Source organism: Nicotiana tomentosiformis, chromosome 12 (assembly GCF_000390325.3).
Source record: "Nicotiana tomentosiformis chromosome 12, ASM39032v3, whole genome shotgun sequence".
Taxonomy (NCBI): Eukaryota; Viridiplantae; Streptophyta; class Magnoliopsida; order Solanales; family Solanaceae; genus Nicotiana; species Nicotiana tomentosiformis.
This window is the reverse complement of record NC_090823.1, coordinates 31,343,230-31,351,013: the sequence shown is the minus strand read 5'-3', so window position 1 is coordinate 31,351,013 and position 7,784 is coordinate 31,343,230.

The window sequence follows — 7,784 nt, the reverse complement described above, 5'->3', positions numbered from 1 at the left end:
TTGGATTATCATTGAGTATTTTGGATAGATGACATGTTTTTGAGGTAAAATTAGAGGATTTGGACCTAGGGATTTCAAAATAAGAATTTGAGATTTGAAGGTCGAGTTGATGTCGAAATTTGGTAGCATTTGTATGGTTGGACTCGTGGTTGAATGGGAGTTCATATTTTGTAACTTTTGTCGGGTTCCGAGACATTTTTTGAGTCAAATTATGGATTTTTGTTGAAAAATCTGTATATATGAAATTAATTCCTATGATTCGTATTGACTGAATAGAATTAATTATGACTAGATTCGAACCGATCGGAGTCAGAAAATTAAGGGAAAGGCATACTACTTGACTGATTGAGCAAAATTTGAGGTAAGTGTCTTGTCTAACCCTGTGTGAGGAAATTCCCCTAGGATTTGATACCGTTGTAACATTTTGTAATATGTGAACGCCGTGTACGCGAGGTGACGAATGCGTACACGGGCTAAATTTGGAAATATCGGCTCTTGATGAATAATCTTCGTTTAAATTCTTTAACTGAGTTTCCTTAGTATATGTAGTGATCATGATCAGTCTAGTATCACATGTCTACGTGCCTTAACTCTTACTTGCAATATGTGCAACATGCTTAGCTGAATTACCTGCTTTCTTCGATTTGATTTAAATCTTTATCTGTAAGATTTATGGCTGAAAATTTGTTGTTCTTCCGATTACCCACTGCATATTTATTTTGGGAGTACGAGGTGGTTCCTCGAGAGATCCCCTTGTACTGTAGATTTATTTTGGGAGTACGATGCGGTTCCTTGGGAGATCCTCCTGTATTGCATATTTACTTTGGGACTACGAGGCGGTACCTCGGGAGATCCCCTTGCATATTTACTTTTGGGACCACGAGACAGTATCTCGGGAGATCCCCTGTTGAGAATTTACTTTTGGGACTACAAGACGGCATCTCGGGAGCGCCCCCTGTTGTTTACCTCTATTTGATGTGTTGTTCACTCCTCAGTTATTTCATTATATTATTATATCCTTTGTCTTAATTTTTCTATTTCCAGTAGGACCTGACCTGACCTCGTCACTACTCTACCGAGATTAGTCTTGGCACTTACTGGGTACCGTTGTGTCTACTCATGCTACTCTTCTGCACACCCTTTCGTGCAGATCCAGGTACCGCTTACCAACCCATATATCAGTGAGCTACCTGTATACGGAGACTTCAAGGTACATCTGCCAGCATCCACAGACCTCGAAGTCCCCCATCTATCCTTATCATGGTGTTTCCTTGTTTTAATAGACTCTAATGTATAGAGACATTTAGTATTTCTCTTAGAAGCTTGTGACTTGTTTTTACCGGGTTTTTGGGAGATTGTAGTTCTTTGACTTGTACTTTTCATCTATTACAACTATTGAGGTTTAAGTTTCAGACTCTTATTATGTTATTCCCCAATTTGTTAGGCTTACCTAGTCTTCAAGACTAGGTGCCATCACGACATCCTACGGAGGGTGAATTTGGGTCGTGACAAGTTGGTATCAAAGCTATAGGTTCATAGATGTCATGAGTCACAAGCCAGTTTATTAGAGTCTCACGGATCGATATAGAGACGTGTGTACTTATCTTCTGGAGGCTACGGAAATGTTAGGAAAATTTCACTTCCTTGTCGTGCGAAAATTCTTGACTTCAAAAAAAATCTAAACTTCTGTATTCTATTTTCTCATAGATGGTGAGGACACGTACATGCGGATTTGATGACCAGGCACTCGCGCCCCTTGCTAGATCCACGAGAGGTCGAGGCCGGGGTAGATGGCGAGGATGTCCAAGCGGTGCAGCCAGAGCACCCACACGAGCTGCTACAGAGGAGCCCCCAGTAGCTCCAACTGGAGGGCAGACACCTGAGGTACCTGTTGTTGCACCAGCCCTCCAGGAGACTCTAGCCTAGTGTCTGAGAATGTTCAGCACCTTGGCTCAGGCTGGCTTGATTCCACTTTCTCCTGCCATATCTCAGGTCGGGGGAGGAACACAGAATCCCGACGCCCGTACTCCAGAGAAACGGGTTCAGGTCGACTATATCCATAGATTATACCGATGTAGCTGGTAGCTCCAGCTCAGCCCGAGGTTAGGGCAACAGTTTCTGAGACGGAGCAACTTAGACTTGAGAGGTACAAAAAGTACCACCCTTCTACCTTCAGTAGATTGGCGTCAGAGGATGCCAGGTTTTTCTGGAGGAGTGTCATCGTATTCTCCGTACGATGGGTGTAGCGGAGTCGAGTGGGGTTTCTTTTCCTACATTCAAGCTTAGAGGAGCAGTCTATCAGTGGTGGTGTGCTTATGAGTTGGGTAGTCCGCCTGAGGCAGCTTCACTTACATGGACCCAGTTCTCGGACATGTTCTTGAGGGAGTATGCTCCCTAGAGTCTTAGAGACGCATGGCACGCGGAGTTTGAGCAGTTGCGCCAGGGTGTTATGACTTTGTCAGAGTATGTAGTTCGCTTTAGTGATTTGGCCTGACATGCACCAGCCTTGGTTGCTACTCTTCGAGAGCGGGTTCGCCGATTTATTGAGGGGCTCCACCATAGTATCAGATTTAGTATGGCCCGAGAGTTGGAGATGGACATCGCATACCAGCATGTGGTGTCTATTGCTAGGAGATTGGAGGGTATGTGGATTCGGGAGAGAGAATAGAGGGAAGCTAAGAGACCTTGAGATTCTGTCACGTATAGCAGTTCTCATGCCCCATCTACAGCTCGTCAGGGTAGGGGTTATGGGAGTCGTCCTGTTCATTCACCACTTCCAACCTCCAGTAGTACTCCTGTCACGACCCAATTTTCCCTCTGTTTGGGTATCGTGATGGCACCTAGTCTTAGAGCTAGGTAAGCCTAACATTTATTGAAACAACAACATTATTTAAATAACATCTAACAATTTGAAATAGAAATCTCTTAAAATTTACAATTCCCAAAACCGGTAGTACAAGTCATAAGCTTTACAGAGTGTTTGCTAGAAAACTTCTAAATACAGCTGTCCAGAAATAAGAATAAACAGTGCAAAACGAAAACTTGAAGGTGACTCCGAAGCATGCGACCGCAGCAGCAGGTTTACTTTGAGTCTCCACAGCAACGACTAGCACAGCTACTAACGAACAAATACCTAGATCTGCACAAAAAATGTGCAGAAGTGTAGAATGAGCACACCACAGCGGTGGCCAGTAAGTATCAAGACTAACCTTGGTGGAGTAGTGACGAGGAACAGTCAAGACACACACTGGTCTAATAAACTGAACAAGTATAAGTATATGAACAGCAGAAATATGATGTCTACATAAAGACTATGCAATATGGCTCACAATACCATAATGGCAATAAGAAAAGAAACAACAAGTATTAGCGGAATACCATAAAAATGACATAGAAAAGTGAATGGCACACAACCTAAATCCGGAATCACAAATACAACAAGGACAAATAATAACTCAATAACTACAACCGCTTTTACATCAGGTTTTAGTCAACAACTCCACGAGGTACCGAACCTCGGACAAATCACAGCTCACGGGTCTCAATACCTGAACCCTAACACTTGGCATCCTGTGCCCTCATAATACCTCATAACCGCACTGACGACTCACGTTCCAATAGAGACATTCTCACATAGAATGCAAGTAAACAAGGGTGAGCATATATGCTCAACAATATCAAGAACACCTCGTATCCGATAAGAGTGCTTAACTACGTGTATGCTTGTGCAAGTGTCCTACCATAGTCCATATCAGCAAATAAGCATAAGGAAAAAGAACGGACAGTACGAATACTACTCCACAAATATCAACAACAAGAATGCCCCCACTCCACAAATCATCACAAATCAATCCCTGACATAGCCTACCTTGTCTCGCCACTTGTGCAATAGTAACATAAATGCCCGCCTTGTGTCGCCACACGTGCATAATAATGTTCCCACCTTGTCTCGCCACATGCGCAACCCCCCCCCCCACACACACACACACATATATATATATATATATATATATATATATATATATATATATATACATATCCCGCCTTGTCATGCCGCATATGCAAATATCAATGGTAACAATAGCACGGCAGAAACCTCGTGCAACCCCATAATAACAACCGCCCAGCAAAAACCTCGTGCATCACAATAATAACAACCGCATGGCAGAAACCTTGTGCATCACCACAACAAGTACAACAGCAACAATGACAAGAATACAAAGTACGACAAGTAAATCAACTCAAGAACTTTAATTCACAATGAAACGGTAGAACCAATTCACAAGGAATAACCACAGTAAAAATGCTAGGCGTAAAGAGAACAGCTCAACAAAGGGAAAACTAATGCGTAGCAACGATCCCACAATATACACTTCAACAATAGGGAAGCTAACACGAATCAAATAATTCCATTAAAACAAGTCGACTAAGATATAGGATATCTAAACTTCTTTTAAGGTTGAGGAAATTACAAAGGATATTCGACAATTCAATTAAGGATAAGCAGCGAAAAATAATCATAACCTCAATTAAGAACAAACAATTATAGGATGAAATAATATTAATTCCAAATAAAGATAAGCAGTTATGAAAAGATAGCATGACTATAAAAGAGATAACAGTTTCAATTAAGGCACATATGAATCAAGTAACAATAATAGTGGATCATGAAGCAACTGTTTCTAATTAAGCAGGTAGGTGTGAATCTAGTAATTTAGATATATAATCATAACAAAAACAACTGCATATTCAATGAATACAAGGACCTAAGAACCCAAAAAGGCCAACTTTCCACAAATAAGTCTGTGCACACACTCGTCACCTCGTGTACACGGACTACAATCAACATAGAAGACTCAAATCCTAAGGGGAAATTCCCCACACAAGGTAAGGCAAGATACTTACCTCAAAGAAGACAGACCGATACTCAAAAATGAACTTCTCGGGTGAAATGACCTCCGGACGGCTCAAATCTAATCAAAATAACTTCAAAGCACAAATAAAACTCATAAGAGACTATTCCGGATTATAAAGTCTCAATCTTTATTAAAATCTAAAAATCGGTCCAAAAGTCGACCCCCGGACCCGCACCTCGGAACCCGTCAAATTTTACAAAACCCAAACACCCATTCCGATATGAGACCAACCATACAAAAAAATATCAAATTTCGATACCATTTCGTCCCTCAAATCATGTTATTTTTCATTTTGGAAATTTTCTTCAAAAACCAACATTTTCCTTAACTCAAAACACAAATTAAATGATAAAAATAAAGATAAAATCATGGAATATAATAAATTCTAGGTGAAGAACACTTACCCAATCGATTTGCTTGAAAAACCCATAAAGAATCTCTCAAAACCGAGCTCTAGAACTCCAAAAATGGTGAAAATGGCAAACCCTCGGAATAGAGGACTTTATATTCTGCCCAGGTGTTTTGTGCATCGCGAACGCGGAGAAAGGGACGCGTTCGCGAAGAAGAAAAACAAAAGCTGCCCAGTTGTTCTTCGCGAACGCGACAACACGTTCGCGAATGCAGAGAGGAAAAATATGATGGCCCAATGACTGCTCTTCGCGAACGCATGAAGTAGTACGCGAACGCGAAGAGTGTAATGGAATAGCTACGCGAACGCGTAAGCGACACGCGAACGCGAAGAGGAAAATGATCACCAGTGCCTAGGGCCTGGTTTGCACTTCGCGGATGCGAGATAGGGAATGCGAACGCGAAGAAGGGGGTGGCAGAACTTCGCGAACGCGAGAGGGTGACTGCGAACGCGAACGCGAATGCGATGAAGGAAACCAGATGACAGATAACAATAGTTCAAAATAGGGGGAAATGACCCGTAGCCCATCCGAAACTCACCCGAGGCCCCGGGACCCCGTCTACACATACCAACAAGTTCCATAACCTAACACGGACTCGCTCGAGGTCTCAAATCAAATCAAACAACGCCGAAAATACAAATTGCACCTCGAATCGAACTTATGAACTTCCAAAACTTCCAACTTTGAAAACTCGTGCCGAAACCAATCTAACCAACCCGTAATGACGTCAAATTTTGCAGGCAAGTCCCAAATAACATAACGGAGTTGTTCTAACTCTCAGAATCGTATTCCGACCCTGATATCAAAAAGTTCACTTTCGGTCAAAATCTCCAAAAATTTATCTTTTGCCATTTCAAGCCTAAATCAACTATAGACCTCAAATTCACAGTCCAGACACGCTCCTAAGTCCAAAATCACCCAACGGAGCTAACAGAACCAACGAAACTCCATTCCGGAGTCGTCTTCACACAGTTCTAACTACGGTCAAAATCCTAAGACTTAAGCTTCCATTTTAGGGACTAAGTGTCCCAAATCACTCCGGATCATCCGGTAACTAAATTCAACCACGTACGCAAGTCAATACACATAATATGAAGCTGTTCAAGACCTTATGCCGCCGAACGGAGCTTAAATTCTCAAAATGACCGGCCGGGTCGTTACAACCTTCCCCTCTTAAATAAACGTTCATCCTCGAGCGTGCTAAGAATCGCCTCGAAGTCTTCAAATCATTGAAAGTACATATCCAACATACACCCACGGGCGACTCCACATCACCCCAATCTACATAAGCCTGACGACACCATCCCAACTATAATTCATCCTTTCTGCCACCACCAATAATCCTTAGAGTCAAATATTCTCACCTTCCATTTATCTTCAAAAGACTCGATTCTAAATCCATAACCGGTATCAGTTTCAACTAGCTGTAACAACTCATGCCTACACCCACAAGGTACGACCATACAACAAGACACACCACACATAGGCCCATAATAACATTTCAGATCACAATAGCTGCCCGTAATCAAAACCATCACCGGCAATTAGCCTCATATCCGTTAGAACCCTGTTCAAACCTCTACAACACTGACAAAGATGTAAGAAACACGAACATCTCTTAACTATACACCCAAATCAACAAGTCACAACTAACCCCAGCAGACTCACACCCCGCAAGCTAAAACTCGAAAAGCACAGAATAAAAATGACTGAATATGTAAAGAGAAATACATAAGGGAAATATCAAACAAGCCCGACAGGCACAACTCTATAACAGTATCATACTACAAATCAATTCAAAAGGAAAAGTCAAAGTACATGAACAAATCATAAGGATCTCATCCTGGTATAACCTTCCACCGCGGCACGCAGCCCGACTCAAACATATCAAATCACATGGAATCGCGAGGGTCTCACCCTCAACTCTGAATCACAAGTCGAATATACATCATACCAATGGAAATATTCCACTAATTCAATTCTGCCAATAAAATCACAACACTTACTAAACCCTCACCTCGGTACAGTATCAAATCAAAAACCGTAACCAATTTACTCAGGAATCGCATCAAACCTGCCATAATGGACAACATGAATTCACTTCTAGTCTCGTAACTTTCAATAATGAATAGAAACAAACGATAGACACAAGCTACCACTCATAGAGTCTCCCAACAGGGATAAACACCTAAACACAATACTAAGTCATGAACTCACCCATAGGTGGGACAACAAATAGTGGAACTCGCCCGATAAGCAGAATCGAATCAAAATACGAATGGTGCCCCTCTGTAACAAATCAAAACCATACCTGTATGACATCATCTAGCGTAGTGGCCTCAAGCCTACTATATGAAACACATCAACGGGCCGGGCCTTCCCCTCTTGGGCGCCCTGTACTCGCCTGAATACTCCGCTGTGATACACTTGTCTGGAGTCTAGGACTATCTCTTACCCT